Raw genomic sequence first — 17,176 nt, 5'->3', positions numbered from 1 at the left:
TATTTCCCAAGGCCGACGTCCAGAATGGTGTTTACTAAGTTTTCTTCTAGGATGGTTATAGGTTGAGGTGTTACTTTTAAATCTTTAATCCACCCTGAGTTAATTTTTGTATATGGCAAAAGGTAGGGCTTCAGTTTTATTCTTCTGCATATAGCTAGCCAGCTATTCCAGCATCATTTATTGAATATGGAGTCCTTTCCCCATTACTTATTTGTGTTGACTTTGTCAAAGATCAGATGGCTGTAGATGTGTGGCTTTATTTCTGGGGAGAACCCCTGTTTCCTTTCTACTTTCTTTAAAGTTTTTTTAATGAAATCCTTCATGAATTTGCATGTCATCTTTGCACAGGGGCCATGCTAATCTTCTTAGTATATATACTGCTGAAGCGAGTACAGAACCACTGTTTTCTATTCTAGATCTAGACCAATGCCTCTCTCACATTTATGTGCATGTGAATGAATTGAGGATTTTGTTAAAATGCAGATTCTGATTCAGTGGATCTGGAGTAGGACCTGAGTTTCTGCATTTCCAATATGCTCTCAATACACGCCCAATATGCTCTCCAAGGACTGGACTTTGAATACCAAGTGTCTAAATCAGTGCCGTCTGGTAGAACTTTTCATGATAATGGAAATGTTCTATACTTCTACTGCCCAATATGAAAGTCACTAGCCACATCTAGCTACTAAACACTTGAAATGTGGCTTGACTGAGAACTAAATTTTAAATTTTTATTTCCTTTTACATTTTTTTTTATTATTATTTAATAGAGACAGGTTTTCCCTATGTTGCCCAGGCTGGTCTCAAACTCCTGGGCTCAAGGGATCCTCCTGCCTTGGTCTCCCAAAGGGCTAGGATTACAGGCATGAGCCACCACACCCAGCCAAGAACAAAATTTTTAAATGCTATTTAATTTAAATAAATTAATAGCTACATGCATTATATAGTACAGGTCATCAATTTCCTGTTTCTAGTCTTAAATGGCATGTTTTGCAAAGCCTTCAGGGCTCTCAACTTTTGTTCATCTTGAAATATCCATAATTTGATAGTCAGGACTGGTGGTGTTCCCTATGCAAGACTGTGTGCTCAGCAGTATATTAAGAGCCACTGGAGAGCATAAAATAAATAGATTGCAGGGTCTTTGCCCCTGAGGAACTTCCTGTTTATTAACCAGCTCTCATTGTGTTTTCTTCCAGTTTCTGCCAAGCCTGAAAGTGTTCAATGTTAAAGGGTGGGGGGAGGAGGAAATTAAGCAATAATTAGGAGAGATGATGCTTGGCAGGGGCTTTTTTATCTCAAGGCTACCAGATTCTGTTCATGGAATTTGAGAACATGAGTGATTTGCATATGTTGCATAAATTTGCATCTTGTATTCAAGAGACCTGACTCCAAGTCTATGAAGTACAATTTAATTAATTAGTGAAACCTACTATGGCTGTATTCAGAATAGAATTCATGGCATAACACACATGAAATTGCTAGCTGTTGATAGCTGGGATCAGGAGATCCCAGACCAGGTCAGGAGACCAAAAAAAAAAAAAAAAAAAAAAAAACAGAGCAGAAGAGGTTGACAGTTAAGGGGGAAGAAAAGGTACCAGGACCTTTGTTATCATCCCTCACCTCTGCCTTCTGTGCACCTCCAGCCTTTGTATATAGGGTCATTAATTTCCCACAAACAGCACTATGTAAAATGAAGTTGCACCAAAGAATGGAATTAGACCTCTTGTGCCCACTAGTGTCAGTTTCCTTATCTTTGGCATACCCCATACTTCCTGCCTTGCTTCTCTGCCTACAACTGAACTCTGCACGAGTGTTAGCAGATAGTTAGATAGTTTAAAAAAGGAAAGATAGAGTGAAGGAGAGGATGTCTAAAGAAAAGAAGTGAAAAGTCAGGTCATTTTTTCTGCTCTCTCTTCCCTTCTCTTTCTTCTCTCCTCTAGTAAGCACCTACTCAATGTCTGTGCCAGGTCTGTGGTAGGCCTGGGAGATACAAAGGTAAAGTAACACAGCCTTCTTGTCTCAAAGGAGCTCAGCACTGCAGCAGGGGAGATGAACATATAAGCAGCAACTACCATACTGTGCATAGAAAGAAGCGATAAAGGTATGTCCTAGGAAGGGGACCCAGAGGAGACAGAGATGCCTCTGTTGATGTGGAGAGGTAGAGGGGAAGTTTTCTCACAGGAAGAAAGGGAAAGGACTTGAAGAAAGAGAAAGGACTTAAAGAAAGAGAAGGATTGTGGTGGGGCAGAGAGAACAGCATGTGTAGAAACAGCACGATGTGCTTAGCGTACAGTTAAGTATCACAAATGTGAAGGGGAGGAGGGAGGTCAGGGAGAGGTACAAAATCCAGACCAGCCTATAAATGCCTAATTAACTTGCTTTCAAGCACCAAGGGAATGGAACTAAAGTAGAGTACTTTAGACCACCTTACCTAGGAATGAAAACATGGCACCCACCCCAGCAGCAGGGCTAAAGGATCTTTCCCTTAGGAGTTAAGTCTCCCCTCCTAGCATCTCTTGACCAATGTTAGTTAGCTGTAGATTTGCCCTTAACATTTCCTACTTGTGCCCCTTTCTAGGAGAACTTGAATTCTATTATGACTCAAGTTGACTAGAAATAGGCATCTGTATAATATATCTTCTATCTGTTGTCTGTAACCAAATATACCCCCTGCCTACCAGGCAGCCTGGAGAGGTCAGGTGGAGCTGAAGGGTCATCTTAAAATGGTCGTGTTCACCACCTGAATGATTCCCCTGATTCTCTCCTCTCCCCATCGTGTGGGTATTTACTCCTTCTTTCTTTTCGGAAACTCAGAACCAAATGTGGCAACTGCGTGTGGCCCCAGAGATACTAAAAACTCCCCTGCTCCCCCACCACCTCCATGGCCAAATCTGGGAGCCATAGAGCTACCCTTCACTGCAGAGCTAGTGGGATGGCATAAGGATAGAGACTGTGTCTGGTGCCTCCTCCCACCTCACCCATGCAACTCTATACTCTGTGGGAGAACTGGCTGCCATATTTCATTGATCTACTACTAAATGTTTTAGCAAAACAAAAAGCACAGAGTATACAATTGCTAATTCATACCTGCTCCTCAGCTTAAGAAATACATTTCAAATTCAACTGAAGCTCTTCTGTTTCCCTCATTAATTACATTCCTTTCCTTCCTCTTAAGAAGTAATCATTATCCTGAATGTGGTATTTATTATACCAAATACTTGTATTTATATGATACTATGGTATATTGTGTTAACTATTTTAAAATTTATAAAAATGTTATGCCTCAAATGCCATCAACAACCAACTCTGTTAGTTTCCTGTGTGGGAAAGCTTCTGAATTGTGTGGTCTTGCCCCTCTGGACCCAATGGCTATATCATAATAAAAAGATAGCTTTTGGCAAGATTTTATCTTATGCTATTGATCTACATTGTCTCATATTTTTCCTTTATTCTTGTATATTCTATGAATATGGTGCTATCCTGTCATTTAGTTATTGTAATGTGTGTGAACTGCTGGGGACACACTGATGTGAGTGCAGTTCTTAAACTTACAAAGTCCTAGACATCACAGTTTTGGGGTTCAAGGTATGAGGAACAGCTCTACAAACAGGGGTTGATTGTATTGAATATTTTTCCTGCTGAGGCTGCCTTGTGATGGGGGATCTTGGAGATCTTGGAGCAAAAGAAATGGCTAATCGTCCAATAATGGTCCTGTAATATTCATCACCCATGAGCAGTTAGTAAAAAATGGCTGCGAAGCCAGAGTTAGGCTACTAACAAGGAATTTATGTAGATGTGCCATGTCTAGCCTGTGTTCTGGAACTATAGAGATGAATAAGGTATGGTCCATTCTCTTTGGAGGCTCATAATTGAATAGGGAGTATTAATAATCGAATGACTGCAATTCAGCATGGCAAATGCTAAAACATACGTATGTAGCAGCTATAATAGGAACAGAGTAATAGTGAGAGTCAGAAAGTATGGTCAAAACCCAAAAAAAGTCGGGTATATAATATGTGTATATTTGGTATATACATGTAAACTCTAACTATGAGGTAATAATCTCTGGTCTGTCCTTATTACCTGTGTGGATTGGGCAAGTTACAACACTCAGCCTGTTTCTTCATCTGTGAAATGGTGATAATATCTCATAGTGTTGATATATGGATTAAATGAGATAATCTAAAAAAATGTTATCCAGTGATATCCTGGTTTTAACAACAGGCTCTCTAGGGAAAAAAAGACCAACTTAATTTAAAGCATCTGCCAATTTCCATGCTTACATACTCCCACCATAAGCAGTTAGTAAAGAATGGCTGCAAAGCCAGAGTTAGGCTAATTCCAATGCCAAAGGCCAAATTCAAATGACCACATTGCGTCAGTGAAGAAGAAGTTAGGAAGAGACAACCCCAATACATGTGAGCCAGCTCTGGCACCCCACTGATTTATTATGCTCTATGTTCTTCATTAACTTGATTTTTTTCCTCAACATTATTATATTTGAGATTTGTTCATGCTGATACATGTAGGTCTAGTTTTGTTTTGTTTTTGTTTTTGTTTTTTTTTCTTTCACTTCTACTGCTATGTAGGGTTGAATGTATGAACACACCAAAATTTATTTTCCCTGCCAGGCACAAGAGGCTCAGGCCTGTAATCCCAGTGCTTTGGGAGGCTGCAGTAGAAGGATCACTTGCACTCTGGAGTACAAGACTGGCTTGGGCAATGTAGCAAGACCACTTCTCTACAAAAAAAGTTTAACAATTAGCAGGGTATAGTGGTGCATACCTGTAGTCCTAGCTACTCTGGCGGCTGAGGTGGGAGGATCACTGGAGCCTAGAAGTTTGAAGCTGCAGTGAGCTATAATCACACCACTGCACTCCAGCCTGGGCAACACAGCAAGACCCTGTCTCAGAAAAAATTAATTAAATAATTTGTTTTTCCTTTTTTTTTTTTTTTTTTTTTAATGGATATTTAGGTTGCTTTCGATCTGGGGACTCTTGAAAATTATGCTGTAAAAATCGTTTTGCATGTACTTCATGGTGCACAGCTGTAAAAGATTTCCCAAAATCAGAGTAGAATTCATGGGTTTTGGACATACATGTTCCAACATGAATGGATTTTGCCAGATTTTCCTCGTAGGTAGCTGTGATGATTTACTTTCCCACTAGTATATCAGTGTTTCCATTACCTTCATTTTCTCCTGTTCTAAGTTTTGACAGATGTTATAAACTAAATTGTGTCCTTCCAAAATTTATATATTAAGTTCCAACCCCCGATGTGACTGCATGTGGAGATACAGCCTTTATGGAGGTAATTAAAATCAATGAGGCCATAAGGGGGGGGCTTTAATCCTATATAATTGGTATCCTTATAAAAAGAGGAAGAGACACTAAAGCTCCCCCAACAACTCCACCCAACTCCCACCCTCTCCCCACTATGTGTGCGTAAAGGAAAGGCCATATGAGGACACAGTGAGAAGCCAGCCATCCATAAGCCAGGAAGGGAGCCCTTACTAGAACCCGAATTTGCCAGAACCTTGATCTTGGACTCCTAGCTTCCAGAAGTGTGAGAAAATAGTCTCTTGTTTCAGCCACTCAGTCTGTGAGATTTTTGTCATGGCAGCCTAAGCAGATTAATGCAACAGACTTAAAATTTTGTCTTTAAACAGATGTAGTTTTTCTTTATTTTAATTTTAGAAACTCTTTGTTTCCTTCTAATCAAGCCTCGACTCTTATCTAGTTTAAACAAACTCTCAAACTGACCTCTTCCTTTATAACCCACCTAATTTACTTATTTCCAATTTACTTCATTTGAAATTGCTCTATTCAGGCTGATTTTCTCAGATTCCCCAAATATACCATGCTCATCCTTTTTTTTTTTTTTTTTTTTTTTTGGAGGGGGACGGAGTTTCGCTCTTTTTGCCCAGGCTAGAGTGCAATGGCACTATCTCAGCTCACCGCAACCTCCGCCGCCCGGGTTCAAGCGATTCTCCTGCCTCAGCCTCTGGAGCAGCTAGGATTACAGGCATGCGACACCATGCCTGGCTAATTTTTGTATTTTTAGTAGAGACTGGGTTTCTCCATGTTGGTCAGGCTGGTCTTGAACTCCCGACCTCAGGTGATCCACCCGCCTCAGCCTCCCAAAGTGCTGGAATTACAGGCGTGAGCCACCGCGCCCGGCACCATGCTCATTCTTATCTCTGGACCTTCATTAAAGCGGCTCTACTTGCCTGGACTACCCTACCATTTTCCCTGGGCACATCAAAATCCTGCCCATTTTTAAAATACACAAGTCAAATCCCATTCTCTAAGAGTTAGGACTCCTTCTTGGTCAAATGAAAGAACATCCAAAGCAAACTTCTATGGCATAAAAAGGAAATTTGGTTTTATGAAAAACAGAACAGCTTGCTTCAGAGATGCCAGGGACCTAGATAGTGCAATTAGGTCCCTCTTCTCATATCCAGTCTCACTTTACCTTGCACTGGATGTATTCTCTCCTTCTATAGACATCATGCCTCCATACTGAAGGACCAGCACAGGGCCACGGAAAGCTCCACACTTACAACATCTTATGCATAACCCACAAGACTTCCTCTCTCCCATCCTCCATTTGTAGTATCTTGGCTGTGGGGCGGGGGTGGGGGAGTTTTCATTGGCCTAATTTGGATCAAATGGCATCTTCTTGTTCAATCGTTTCATCTAGAATGGTGGGGTACTATGATAGCTAAGCCCAGGGTATATGCCCACATCTGTAGCCAGGGAGGTACAGTATTATGACTGTCAAACCCATTAAAACCACATGGAGTGTGGAAGATCAAATCCCTTTGCTATGGTCTGAATGTTTGTGTCTTTCTAAAACTCTTATGTTGAAACCTAATCCAGGGCTGGGCATGGTGGCTCACACCTGTAATCCCAATGCTTTGGGAGGCCGAGGTGGGTGGATCAGTTGAGGTCAGGGGTTCGAGACCAGCCTGGCCAACATGGTGAAACCCCCATTTCTACTAAAAATACAAAAATTTCCCAGGTGTGGTGGTGGGTGCCTGTAATCCCAGCTACTCGGGAGGCTGAGGTGGTAGAATCGCTTGAACCCAGGAGGCAGAGGTTGCAGTGAGCCGAGATCCTGCCACGCACTCCAGCCTGGGCAATAGAGCAACACTAAAGAAACAAACAAACAAATAAACAAAGAAAAAAACGGAAACCTCATGCCCAACATGATAGTATTAAGAGGTGGGGCTCTTAAGAAAGGGTGCAGGTGAATCATCTTGAGCATTGGAGTTTGAGATCAGTCCAACACGGTAAACCCCTGTTTCTCTTTTCCTTCCTTCCTTCCTTCCTTCCTTCCTTCCTTCCTTCCTTCCTTCCTTCCTTCCTTCCTTCCTTGCCTTCCTTCCTTCCTTTCCCTCTTTCTCTTTTTCTTTCTTCCCTTTCTTTCTTCCCTCCCTTCCTTCCTTCCTTCCTTCCTTCCTTCCTTCCTTCCTTCCTTCCTTCCTTCCTTCCTTCCTTCCTTCCTTCCTTTCTTTCTTTCTTTCTTTCTTTCTTTCTTTCTTTCTTTCTTTCTTTCTTTCTTTCTTTCTTTCTTTCTTTCTTTCTTTCTTCTTTCTTTTCTCTCTCTCTCTCTCTCTCTCTCCTTTTCTTTCATTTTTGAGACAAGAGTCTCACTCTGTCGCTCAGGTTGGAGTGCAGTGGCACCATCTAGGCTCACTGCAACCTCCACTTCCCAGGTTCAAGTGATTTTCGTGTCTCAGCCTCCTGAGTAGTTGGGATTACAGGCATGTGCCACTATGCCTGGCTAATTTTTGTATTTTTAGTAGAGATGGGGTTTCGCTATGTTGGCCAATCTTGAACTCCTGGCCTCAAGTGATCCACCTGCCTTGGCCTCCCAAAGTGCTGGGATTAAGGCGTGAGCCACCGCGCCTGGCCGCAGAACCCTGTTTCTACAAAAAATACAGAAATTAGCTGGGCATGGTGGCTTGTGCCTGTAGCCCCAGCTACTGGGGAGGCTGAAGTAGGAAGATTGTTTGAGCCCAGGAGGTCAAGGCTGCCATGATCTGTGATTGTGCTACGGCACTCAAGCAGAGAGCAAGTGTTTGCCAGACACCAAATCTACTGCTGCCTTAGACTTCCCAGCCTCTAAAACTGTAAGAAATAAATTTCTGTTGATTATTAATTGCCCCGTCTAAAGTGTTTTGTTATAGCAGAATGGACTAAGATACCCTTAAAAAAGGGTCCTTGACAGACACAAATGACAGAATCTATCACATGCATTATCCATGAAGCTACCCCATTTCTCCAGCCCTCACAGCTCCTCTTTACTCTTGAATTGTTACTGTATCTAGAGCATCTCTCACTTAATTATCAAAGTATCTTTCGTCTTACGTTAAATCATAATCTTGTTAATATTAGGAATCATGTCTTCACTTACCATGTATCTCTCACAGTCCATTTTTTTTTTGAGACAGAGTCTTGCTTTGTTGCCCAGGCTGGAGTGCAGTGGCACGATCTCAGCTCACTGCAACCTCTGCCTCCCAGGTTCAAGCGATTCTTGTGCCTCAGCCTCCTGAGCAGCTGGGACTACAGGCGCCTGCCACCATGCCCAGCTAATTTTTGCTATTTTTTAGTAGAGACGGAGTTTTGCCATGTTTGCCAGGCTGGTTTTGAACTCTTGACCTCAAGTGATTCGCCTGCCTTGGTCTCCCAAAGTGCTGGGATTACAGGTGTGAGCCACCACGCCCAGCCATCTTCACAGTCCTTAACAGAGAACTGAGTATGTATCAAACACCCAACAAATACTAATTCTCAGAACCTGTGGCCTGCTATTTCTAATGGAAGCAGATCTTTAAAATCCACTCCTATTGACTTCAATTGTAGTTTAGCTGAAATTTGAATTTTGAAGCTATGATGCAATTTTGGAGATATCATGGCCAAAAATGTATATGGTGCATAGCAGTTTAGAAAATACTCTCACATTCTACGATCTTCACAAACAGACAGAAGGCAGGTTCTGCCCCTTAGGAAACTGAGATTTACCCATCAATGCATGTAATTTTTTTGCCCAAAGTAGACTGGCTAGTGAGTGGCAGAAACAGATAAGCCACAGTTTGACTGGGCCTTGGGAGAAATTTACCTTTTGTCACAGCCCTATAGAGGGCTGAATGTTCTGGGAGGTGTGGTGAGAGACTCTTCTAGAAATAGTGCTCTGGGGGCTGCCTTCAAGAAGCTCTGATTGCCCCTCCATCCTGTGAGGGTTGCATGAATGAATCAGCCCATGGAAACTCTACCTTCATTTGGACACTCACTGTCTGGAACATGTGTTTGGCGCCTGGAACCAAAGCATCTCTGTGGCCCCGAATGCTACTGAGGAGAGATTCAGCCCACATCTAAATGCCAGATGATAGAAGCAAGTGGCCAAGCAGTGCAGGCATTTTTGCCAAGTTGGAATGGGAGCAAGTGTGACTAAGCCAATGGGACTAGAGGTGGCAAACAATTCGTGTCTGGTTGGAATCAAGCACTGTGTTGGTGATAACACTTCCAGAACAGGCAAGGGTGACCATAAACTTGCGTTCCAAGGCACCCTGTAAAGGAATGAGCTGTATACGCTCATGCTATTTAACAGAAATTCACCAATGAGGCCCATCTTTTAACATCAGCTAGAACAGCAATGTCGACAATGGCATCACTAGGCTTCCCCTGCCTGCTGCTAGCCCAGCAGAAGCTTGTAAAGGCAGAACTTTCGGGCCCAGACGTCTTGTTTCTGTTGCTTTTGCCAGAGAGCTGCTCCAGAGGGGGGTTGCATTGTGTTATAATCACATGGTTTGCAAAATGATAGTTAAGAGTCTGTTAGCATTTCCACCCCAAACCTCATATTTTCAGCTGCTCGGAGTGACTCAAATATAAGAATTCTCTTTAGGCTGAAATTTGGCACACAGGGTCTCAGGCCCAGCTGGGGAGCAATTTCAACCTTTCTTGGGACCGGATTTCAATAACATCCATTTGGCTGTTTTTGAATAACAGCAGAAGTACAACAGAAGAGAAGTTAGCATTTTTATAGCAAAATGTTGCCATTGTGTGACTCAAGAATTGGTGGTGAGGGGTGGGTGGGACCCACCCTAGCAACTCCCAATAAACCCTGGCAGGTGATTAGCCTTCGAGTGGACTAAGCATGTATACTTTTCTCAAGTATGTATTAAAAAAACCAACTGCTAGTCTGTTGTTCAGAACAGAGGGGAGATTTTGTTTAATAACATATTGTGTTTTTGAAAAGCAAAGTTGACTCAGGAACAATGACACATACCAGTGGATATTGAATTTCTACTACACCCACTCCTTGGTGCAACTGGGGCAGTGGCAAATTGTAGGATGCAACTGAGTTCCCGAATGTAAAGGAAAAAACTGCGAGGGGGCAGGAGAAAGGGAGGGGAGGGTAGTGCCATGACCGCAAACATGGTATGAGGAATATTCTCGATGGTCTAAGATCTCAGATCTGGTCCTTCCTTCTGGAAGCAAGAAGACATCGGAACTCAGTTCCTCTTCTGCTCCTCCCCACTCACTACTGACAAAGCATCAAATTACAAATGACAGATTCCAAAAAGGCAAAATGATACCAAGCTTTTCTTTTTTAATGACATATTCCAGGAAAAAAAAGCATAGAGAATAATAAAACACACATTCATGTGCCCACCACTCAGTTTATGAAAGAAAACATTGCAAACATAGGCCAGGCGCAGTGGTTCACACCTGTAATCCCAGCACTTAGGGAGGCCAAGGCAGGTGGATCCCTTGAAAACAGGCATTTGAGACCAGCCTGAGCAACATGGTGAAACTCTTGTCTCTACTAAAAAATGAAAAAAATTAGCCGGCATGGCAGTGTGAGCCTGTACTGTAATCCCAGCTACTCGGGAGGCGGAGGCAGGAGGATCACGTGAGCTCGTCTCAAAGAAAAAAGAAAGCCAATACAATCAAAGTCCTATCTGTGTATTTATCAGCATTCTTGATGATTTCCTTGTTTCATGTTTCTTTTTTTTTTTTTTTTTGAGATGGAGTCTTGCTCTGTCACCCACGCTGGAGTGCAATGGCACGATCTTGGCTCATTGCAACCTCTGCCTCCCAAGTTTAAGCGATTCTCCTGCCTCAGCCTCCCCAGTAGCTGGGATTACAGATGCCTGCCACCATGCCTGGCTAATTTTTGTATTTTTAGTAGAGGCGGGGTTTCACCATGTGGGCCAGGCTGGTCTCCACCTCCTGACCTCAGGTGATCCACCTGCCTCAGCCTCCCAAAGTGCTGGGATTACAGGCATGAGCCACCATACCCAGTGATTCCCTTGTTTCTTAATATGAAGATTTATTATTATTCTCTTTATATAGGATGTTATATCTCCAGTTCGTATTTCATAGGAGTAATTATCTATGATTCCTCCTCCTCTTCTTTCTATGTTATTCAGATTTATAGAAATTCTGTTTAAATTTATGCCTTTTCTTTCCAGAAGTTCCTAGTTTCCAACACTGAATGGCAATCAGCTATAGCAGGTTTGCCCACGTGGGATCCAAAAGCACCTTTCCTGGTTAAAGTCAAATGAAGACAATTTTCCTCAACCTCTGCTAAAATGATACCCCAACATACCTTAAGAATTTTCTGGCTGTTACATTATAGGGATTGATACCCACAGTCTCTAAATTCTAAACTTCATATACTTTCTGCTACATCAAAGTGTCTTTTCTGCAGTTTAGGAGACTGCCCCCTGCTGTAACCATCAGTTCTATCCCTTCTGTGCTCATCAACATCTTTGCAAATAGAAACCTTGATTTACAAGCCCCTTATATTCTGCGTAAGCCACCTCCAGTTCTATCCTGATCTCCTAACCACGACCTCAGGGAGAGCTTCTAACTATAAATACAGTGGTTTTTACCAACTCAGTCAATTCTCAGATTTGAAGATACATTGGTCCCAATGAGCAGGCTATAGAAGTCGCAGTAGTTTCCCCTCTAGAAGCCATCCCCACCCATTCTTGGGTCATAGACCCCTGATTTTGTTCGGGCATCAGGTAGCCACATGCTTCAGGAAGGCTGGGCCCTTCTCCAGCCCCAGAGCCAAAAGACCAGCACTGTATTTCAGTTAAGAGTCTGGTCTCATGATTCCTCCATAGGCTCTTGTGTGACTTTAGGTAAGTTACTAAAACTTTATGTGTCTTGGTTCAATTCCTCTTGTCAGGGATTGTTGTACCTGACTTGCTGGGGTTGGCAGAATTAAAACAAACAAATAAAAAATCTGAGAATTTGTTAATGCTGCTGAGTCACCGAATTGACCAACCATAGAATATAAGCTCCCTGAAGGCAGAAATTATTGCCTGCCTCATACACCACCAGCAGTGCCTGGCACTTAGTAGGTGCTCAATTAAGTACTGGTTAAATTGCATTGACTTGAATCTCAGACTCAGTAAATTTCAGGCAAGACTTTTTTTTATGTGACATAATAAATACCCAGCCCAAAGCATTTTTTTTTTTTTTTTTTAAGACGGAATCTCACTTTGCCACCCAGGCTGGAGTTCAGTGGCATGATCTCGGCTCATTGCAACCTCCACACTCCCAGTTCAAGCAATTCTCCTGCCTCAGCCTCCTAAGCAGTTGGGATTACAGGCGCCTGCCACTGCGCCCAGCTAATTTTTGTATTTTTAGTAGAGACGGGGTTTCACCATCTTGGCCAGGCTGGTGTTGAACTCCTGATCTCGTGATCCACCCACCGTGGCCTTCCAAAGTGCGGGGATTACAGGTGTGAGCCACTGTGCCCAGCCACGAAGCATCCAGATACATAAATACCCTTTGTCTAGTCAGTACCATTCTTTCCTAGGAACTGTCCCCTCCACATGTTTACAACTATGGCAGCGATGGGAGCTGAGTTAATACATTGTGACCCAGTGGCTACCATTAATTCATTCAGGGGTGGCTACCTGACCCAAAAGGGATCAATCTTAACCCTTTCCCAGGAGTTTGGAATTAGACTAAGACTCAGGCCAGTCTTGCTGCTGTTCAAAAAGGAAGAAACCTAAAGATGTGGCCTATTGGCAGTTGCGTTTCCCATGTGCGCGCATGAGCACTACAGCAGGTTAGCTGGCAGTGAGCAAAAGAGGAAGCCGACTGGCAAAACAAAGACAAAAGATGGACAGAGAGTGCTTGTGGTATTTAAGTGTGGTTAAGTGTGACCCACCTACATTCCAGTTCTTGGAGTCTGGGAAACACATGGATTTTCTTATGATAGTCTTTGCTCCTTAGGCTATTTTGAGTTGGGCTCCTGTTAATTGCAGAGAAAAGATCCTAAGAGGTTTTTTGTTGTTGTTGTTTTAATTATAGCTATGAATTCTGAGCAAACCACACCTTACTTCCTGTAACTATTATATGCACCCATGAAAAGTAAACACTTTTTAAAAATTAGGGCCGGGTGCAGTGGCCCACGCCTGTAATTTCAGCACTTTGGGAGGCCGAGGCGGGCAGATCACGAGGTCAAGAGATCGAGACCATCCTGGCCAAGATGGTGAAACCCTGTCTCTACTAAAAATACAAAAATTAGCTAGGCATGGTGGCATGTGCCTGTAGCTCCAGCTACTTGGGAGGCTGAGGCAGGAGAATTGCTTGAACCTGGGAGGTGGAGGTTGCAGTGAGCTGGGATCGCACCACTGCACTCCAGCCTGATAATAGAGAGAGACCCCATTTCAAAAAAGAAAAAAAAAAAAAAAAAGAAATGCTGAGGGACAAATATAACACAAAACATAACCATAAAACCTTTGGAAACTTAAATGAGAAACAAACTCTGAGTACAGTTGTCTCAAGTCTACCTTTAAGCCATCTTCTACAACCCTTGCAATCCAGTCCTCTTCTTTTGTCCATGCAAACATGGTGACCCATGAGATTCTTCACTGTTTACAATGGTGTGCTCCTCTGTCATCCCCTGGTTTTTCCATGTGGCAAACTCAATAACTGGAAACCCTTTCTATTCTAGCTGTTTAGTACCTAACTCCTAAAGTTCTCTCTTCTCGTCAGCTTTAAATGATTTCATGGTTGGTTGGTTTTGCTTTTATTTTTCTCTGAGGTTTCAATGTACAGTTCCAGGAACTAGCTATCTCTATCAACCTGAAACTGTGACTGGGTTCTATGTTGATATTTTTTTACTAAGCCACAGGGACCATCTGGTCTAAGGTCATGACTCTGTTTGCCATTTGTGCAGCTGCCTGCACATCTGTAGGTTCCGATGCATTCTTTTATTACTGTCTTTCTATTGCATGTTGTCAAAGGCCTGGGGACTGCATCTGTTTGAATTTTGTCTGTAGGGCTCCGAACATAGAGCAGTGTGTGGTTGGGAACTCAGAAAACATTACTTTCAGCAAACTGGATTCATAAAGAGTCATGATGAATGGAAATGATGAGGGAGATTTGAGCCCAGGAATAGGGACTGGATTTCCTATTTACCTCCTCACTAGCAATGATGATTTTAAATGTTCTCGCTCAGAACAACTAATGCTTTGAGCTGAGACCCACTCACATAATGATTATTTCCTTGTAAGTACTTATTATTTAGTTGAGTTAGCTGTTTAAATATGAAGTTTTTATACTGGTTTTTAGAATTGTTCACCATACATTCTCTTTAATATGCATTCTCTTAGTCTCTCTTTATCTCTCTCTCTCTCTCCACACACACACACACACACACACACACACACACACACACACGTGTTCATTTGAAAACTCAAGTTTTAAGGCTGGGTCTATACTTGGCCAACATCTTCAAGGTCACTAATGTTACTTCTTGCCTCTGCTGTGTGGGAGCCAGAGTGTGAGTCATCAGGGTGAATAATGCCTCTGTAATACTACCAGATTGTGTTTGTCTCCACTTCAAAGCTCTTAGTTTTAACAGAATAGTATTTCTCCATCCCGCCCACCCAAACAGCAGTCTAGATGGCTGAGAGGCAACAGTTATATGAACAGTACTATCATTTCCATAGGATGGGCTACTCCCCACCCAACCCATACCCCTCAAAAAACCTGCAGGACCCTTTATAGAAGTTATCAGGCAACATTCTAGTCAGGTTTTGTTGACTAGAGATTACAGCTCATCACCTCTTTTTTTTTTCTTCTTTCCTTCCTTCTCCTTCTTTCCCTCCCTCCCTCTCTGCCTTCCTCTCTCTCTTCCTTTCCCTTCCCTTCCTTTCCGTTTCCCTTACCCTTTCCCTTTCCCTTTTTGAGATGGAGTCTCACTCTGTCACCCAGGCTGGAGTGCAGCGGCGCAATCTTGGCTCACCGCAACCTCCGCCTCCGGGGTTCAAGTGATTGTCCTGCCTCAGCCTCCCGAGTAGTTGGGATTACAGGCGCTACCACCACACCCGACTAATTTTTTGTACTTTTAGTAGAGACGGGGTTTCACCGTGTTAGCCAGGATGGTCTCGATCTCCTGACCTCATGATCCACCCACCTCAGCCTCCCAAAGTGCTGGGATTACAGGTACGAGCCACCACGCCTGGCCTCCTTCCTTCCTTTTCTTTTCCGTTCTTTTTTTTTTTTTTTTGCCTCAGATAGGTCTATAAATCTATTTCTGATCCATCTTCAGTGACTTTTTTTGTTTTCATAGTTCACTGCAGCCTTGAATTCCTGGGTTCAAGCAATCCTCCCATCTCAGCCTCCCAAGTAGCTTGAACTACACAAGTGCACCATGGCTTCTGTTTTTCAGTTACTGCTCTTCCCTTTAGTCTTTCACTTTCTTTTTCATTCACCAAAGACTTTATGACTGAGTTTGTCAAAAAAAGAAAGAGAATCAGTGAAAGGAAGAACAGAAGAAAGGAAACAAGCAAGCAAGCAAGCAAGCAAGCAAGCAAGCAAGAAAGAAAGACAGAGAAAGACCAGACGTGGAGGCTCATGCCTGCAAGCCCAACACTTTGAGAGGCTGAGGCAGGTGGATTGGTTGAGTCCAGGAGCTCAAGACCAGCCTGGGCAATGTGGTGAAACCCCATCTCTACAAAAAAGACAAAAATTAGCTGGGCGTGGTGCACATGTAGTCCCAGCTACTCAGAAGGCTGAGGTGGGAGGATTGCTTGAGCCCGGGAGGTTGAGGCTGCAGTGGGCTATGATCATACCACTGCACTCCAGCCTGGGTAACACAGCAAGACCTCTCAAAAACAAAAACAAAAACAAGAACAAGAAGTCTTTAAACCCAAGAATCAATTCCCATTTCCACAGCCTCTCCATGGCTCCTCTCACAAGAACACTTTATTTTAAAAGTCATGTGACTCTGGTGAAACTATAGTGCAGAGTGGCCACGATGGAAAGAATAATGGTGGAACCGCCATCATTGAGCACCTAATCACAGTGCCAGCTGGTTTACATACATATTTCATTAACTCCCCAAAACTGAAGTAAGCCTTATTATCTTTTCTACGCATGAGTAAAGTGAGGTTCAGAGATACTCAATAACTTGGCCAAGATCATAGCCATTAAGCAGAAAGGAGGAAAATAACTAACTGTACGGTGCTGAGATTCACGCTTTTTTTGGCGGGGGGAGGGGGGCTCAGTTGCTTGGTGAGAGAGGAGATATTAGCCTGTCTAGACTTCCTAGTTTTTCCATGTCCTGCTTTCCTGCTGCTAATTTATGGGATAACATGAGAGTGTAATTTTCTCTGATCATTCCTATGTCACTTCCCAAAGCATCTTCTCATTGTTGTCAATGGTATCTGGGTATATTTCCCCATACTCATGAATAACTCATGAATAACGTATCTTAGAAATTTTGCCAGTCCTTATTCATGTCCTACATGTGTTAATCAAATGTCTTCTAGGCCTAGGGTAATGGTATATAATCTATCATCCAAACGCTTTTGAGATGAAAAAGAGTGCTATTAATAATTATGCTGGGAAGGGCCGGGCGCGGTGGCTCAAGCCTGTAATCCCAGCACTTTGGGAGGCCGAGACGGGCGGATCACGAGGTCAGGAGATCGAGACCATCCTGGCTGACACGGTGAAACCCCGTCTCTACTAAAAAATACAAAAAAAAAACTAGCCGGGCGAAGTGGCGGGCGCCTGTGGTCCCAGCTACTCGGGAGGCTGAGGCAGGAGAATGGCGTGAACCCGGGAGGCGGAGCTTGCAGTGAGCCGAGATCCGGCCACCGCACTCCAGCCTGGGCGACAGAGCCAGACTCAGTCTC

General features: G+C 43.1%; 1 non-coding gene across 1 annotated transcript; it reads right to left on the bottom strand.

Annotated features, from left to right (window-relative positions):
• Positions 1-303: 303 nt before the first annotated feature.
• Positions 304-411, bottom strand: LOC112636780. Its single transcript, XR_003122256.1, has one exon. It is a non-coding gene; the product is annotated as a U6 spliceosomal RNA (small nuclear RNA).
• Positions 412-17,176: the final 16,765 nt, after the last annotated feature.

The sequence above is a fragment of the Theropithecus gelada genome, chromosome 12 (assembly GCF_003255815.1).
Source record: "Theropithecus gelada isolate Dixy chromosome 12, Tgel_1.0, whole genome shotgun sequence".
Taxonomy (NCBI): Eukaryota; Metazoa; Chordata; class Mammalia; order Primates; family Cercopithecidae; genus Theropithecus; species Theropithecus gelada.
Note: the sequence above shows the minus strand (reverse complement) of the source record. Positions and strands in the feature narration are given on the sequence as shown.